This window comes from Nannospalax galili, unplaced genomic scaffold, assembly GCF_000622305.1.
Source record: "Nannospalax galili isolate Female #2095 unplaced genomic scaffold, S.galili_v1.0 scaffold895, whole genome shotgun sequence".
NCBI lineage: Eukaryota > Metazoa > Chordata > Mammalia > Rodentia > Spalacidae > Nannospalax > Nannospalax galili.
The window spans coordinates 1405488-1409632 of NW_008336435.1; the positions used below are offsets into that span (position 1 = coordinate 1405488).

The window sequence follows — 4145 nt, forward strand, 5'->3', positions numbered from 1 at the left end:
CAAACACATTCATCTACTAACCAAATGGATGACTCTGCTTAAATCAACACTTTGACATAAGTTGCATGTAAAATGTTTGTGATGAGGATGATTGAACACAGTAATGAAAAACAAAGCCAAAGAAAAGAAATAATATGGGTATTTGCAATTTGCTCATTGAACTGAGTTTATTCATTCTCAAAGTTAATTCTTATCCAGGGCAATGATAAAATTTTTATTCTACTCTTTCATAGATCCAAGTACATGTGACATTGTTCATGACACAATCCACTACTAACTTCCATCTTCAGTTTTCTTGTGCTTTCCATCTCATCCCACTTCTGATACTAAACCAATGCACCAGGGGAAAATCTTCTGAGTGTTTCTGCCATCAGCTGCAGTTTCATCAAAATTTTCTCCCAGGATAAAACAAGACTGTGTTGTTTTCAAAGTGCTCTCAGTTTCAACGATGATACTATCACCATCACAAGTAATGGTACAGTCTGGTTTGGATCCTGCACCCATCTTCCAGCCCCACTCCAAGTTCCTTCATGTTCTCCTCAAAGCCCTGGCTTTCTGTCAGGTGCTACTTCCCTCTGATTATCCCTCCCTGTGTCATGAACCTTTCTCCTTAGTTCTTATCTTGAAGAAAAGAATTCAGCCAAAAGACATGATTTAGGCAGAAGCTGATTTAATAGAAGAAAGCAAAGGGGGAGGGGGAGTTAGAAGCCCAATGGGTTCTGAATTGTAGAGTTTAAAGATGTTCTTATGATCACTTATGAGGTAGGTAGTATATTCAAAGAGTAAGATGACTTTTTCCTTTACAAATCAAGGTGGACCAAATTTCCCTGATAGGCTATTTCTTTCCATGTTCCTCTTAAAAAGCCTACAAAAGCAGTCAAGCCACAATGTAAATGAGATACAATGAAGCCAGGGTCTTTTGAGGATTCAGGCTCTTTGTGGGTACATGTGTGTGGTGATTGAGAATGTGCCCTGATGGTCTAGTTTCTGATATAGAAGGAACAATCCAACTGTAGTTTCAAGGAGATTTAACCATACAAGGACATTTTGACTGTTAGAAGACACAGTCACCAAGATAGAGATGCAGTTTTCTTTGGTTACCTCACATCTAACTCCCTGCCAACCTGGTCTCACATTTCATCAAAAAAAAAAAAAAGTATATGGTAAGCATACATATATGTGTCTGAGCAAACCCCTGAGTGACATGCCCATCTCTGTGATCAAGAGCATGCCTCTTGTGATTAGTAATCCTAGCAGAGCCTTGTGAAGTTGGAGCAAATGGAGCAATTTCCAAAATGGAAAGACAAGAGTTCTAAACTTTTAGTAAGACACTAGATTCATTACCCATGCTTATCTCTTCCCTTTCTCAATATCCCACTAAAATGAAGGAAGAAGCCAATTAAAAATATAGAATAGGAGCCAGGCGTGGTGGCGCACGCCTTTAATCCCAGCACTCAGGAGGCAGAGGCAGGCAGATCTCTGTGAGTTCAAGGCCAGCCTGGTCTACATAGTGAGTTCCAGGACTGCTGGGACTACAGGGAGAACCTGTCTCAAAAGCAATATTCATGGACAAGAGAGAACAACATAATTTTGAAAGGCAAAAAAAACAAATGAAGGACCAGAACAAAAGCCTCCAGATTAAAAGGGGCTACCAAGTACCTAATACATCCAGTAGAAAAAGATCCACATCAATTTGTATCCATGGGAAAAGAGAAGATGCTTAAGAAGAATAAAAGCATTAGATCTCACTGAAAAGACTGGAAGCTGAGGATGGCACTGATTTTGGTTTATCCAGAGGCTTTGGTGAGCCAGTAGACAACAGAACAACTCCTTCAAAATGACAGGGCAGCATATTCCTGAGTCATCGTTTCTTAGAAAATTGAAGATGAAATAAAGTCATATAAATAGAAGGCGGACACTTTATACCTTTTATGCACCCTTTCAAAAGGTGACATGATCTCATTGGAGAATGAAATCCATTAAAATCAGATGTAAAATCAGATTCATGTCTGTCATCCAGGACTCAGAAAACTGAGGCAGGAGGATCCTAAGTTCAAAGCCAACTTAGACTCTGTACTGGACCCAAGCTAGCCTAAGCTATATAGCAAGACCCTGTTTAAGAAAAAATAAGGGACTAGAGAGATGACTCAGCAGTTAAGAGCACTGGCTGCTCTTGCAGAGGACATTGGTTCAATTCCCAGCACCCACATGGCAGCTAACAACCGTCTGTAACTCCAGTTCCAAGGGCTCCAAGACCCTCTTCTGACTTCCTCAGGGATTGCATAACAAGGATGCACTTACAATACATGCAGGCAATACACTCATACACATAAAATAAAAATAATAAATAAAAAAACTTTTTAAAAAGAAAAATAAAAGGCTAGAAAGAATAAAATTAAAATCTGAAGGAAAGAGCCAAACAAATACAATAGGAAAAAGGAGTCCCAGGAGCTCGCTGTGCGGCCCACATTGGAGTAAGACAGCCGGGAGACTGCAACCGGCTGGCTTGAAAAGAAGAAAGCTGTTCGTTAGCACCATTGAAATTATGGAGTAATTTGATTGAGAGATGTTGAGGAGGATACATGGGCAACAAATGCTTTATGTAAAAATATTTAACAAGGTAAAAACTGCTTTAAAGGGGGGGGAATGCATCCTAGTATATGAAGGAGCTTTGTGTTTTATGTTGACGTGATTATAATGATTTTATACTAGATACTGATTTCGTTAGAATTTGAGATGGATAATAGAGGATAGATAAGAAGAAAAATAAGGTGGAACAAGAGAGATGGATTCTAGAGGCCGGCAAGATGGTTCAGTTAGTAAAGATGCTTGCCAAGTCTGATAACCTGAGTTCAATCTCCGGGACCCACATGGTAGAAGGAGAGAAATGACTCTCTCAAGTCGTCCTCTGATCTATGCATACCTGCCGTGGTACACACACACACACACACACACACACACACACACACACACACAACATAACACGTGTGCACACACACAAATAAATATAAATTAAAATATTTTAAATAAAAAGAGGGACAGATTCTATTCTATTCTTACTAGATACCTCAATTTAATGTCACGGGAAAATTGGAATAGAGTTTTTCATTTAGAAATACAGACTTGAGAATAGAAGAGTTCACTAAAAACAACAAAAAGTCAAAATGCCCTTTCAGTAGGACATTCAAGGTGAAGGACTAATTTTTCACTTTAGGTTTGATTTTTCAGCTATTTCCATACATTCTTGCTTTTTTATTTCATGAGGGTTTTTTGTCTGTCTTGGAACTCACTATGTAGACCAGGCTGCCCTTGAACTCACAGAGATCCACCTGCCTCTGCCTCCCAAGTGCTGGGACTACAGGCATGCCCCACCACACCTGGCTTTTCGTGAGTATTTTTAAAGCAACAAAACTGAAACATTGAAGTGATTTATGCCAATCTTTTAACAGTTATATCACTTACCTGCACTATATGTTAAATCTCTAAAATTAAGTCATTTTGACAGACTCTTGATTTAGGTCTATACAGGCAAAATTTTAAGTATTTAAGGACAAACTGCTTTTGCTAAATCAAAGAGTGCCATTTAATTCAATGTATATGTCTGAACTCTCAGTGTCATCAAATCTTCTACAGCCTTGCTCTGAGTAGATTCTGATGTAAGATTTGTGTAACTGTTCAGTCTCTGAGCAAGGCGCTAGCACACCCCACAGTGAAGAGGGTCTTGAGAATTTGTTAGCTCTCTTGAAATCTTGTGGAGTTTTAGACACATAAATCTTAAGTTTAAGAAATTGTCCAAATAAGCCCCAATAGACCAGGAATTGAGCTCGGAAAATACTTGAAATCCATCAGACAGAAGAAGCTGTAAATCCTTCAGATTTTGTTGGAGACTCTAAAGAGAGAGGATGTGTTTAAATCTGTGAATTACACAGCAGAATCAGATGAGCTTGGCAAATTCTAGCCACAATGCTGCACTCCCCAGGGGAGCTCATCCATGCTGCAGATACTATGTCACTAGACAAACACAGAAATCGGTAATTCCTTTCGACCACTGTCTCCTGCAACCTGAGCCCCAAGAAGGCTCTGAAAATAGATAGTATTTGAAAAAAATTGAGTGCGTAATCAATGTAATTTTTCTCATAGCAATT

At 39.0% G+C, this 4145-nt stretch overlaps 1 pseudogene; it reads right to left on the reverse strand.

The window, feature by feature from the left end:
• Positions 1-214: 214 nt before the first annotated feature.
• LOC103732574 lies at positions 215-3889 on the reverse strand (annotated as a pseudogene).
• Positions 3890-4145: the final 256 nt, after the last annotated feature.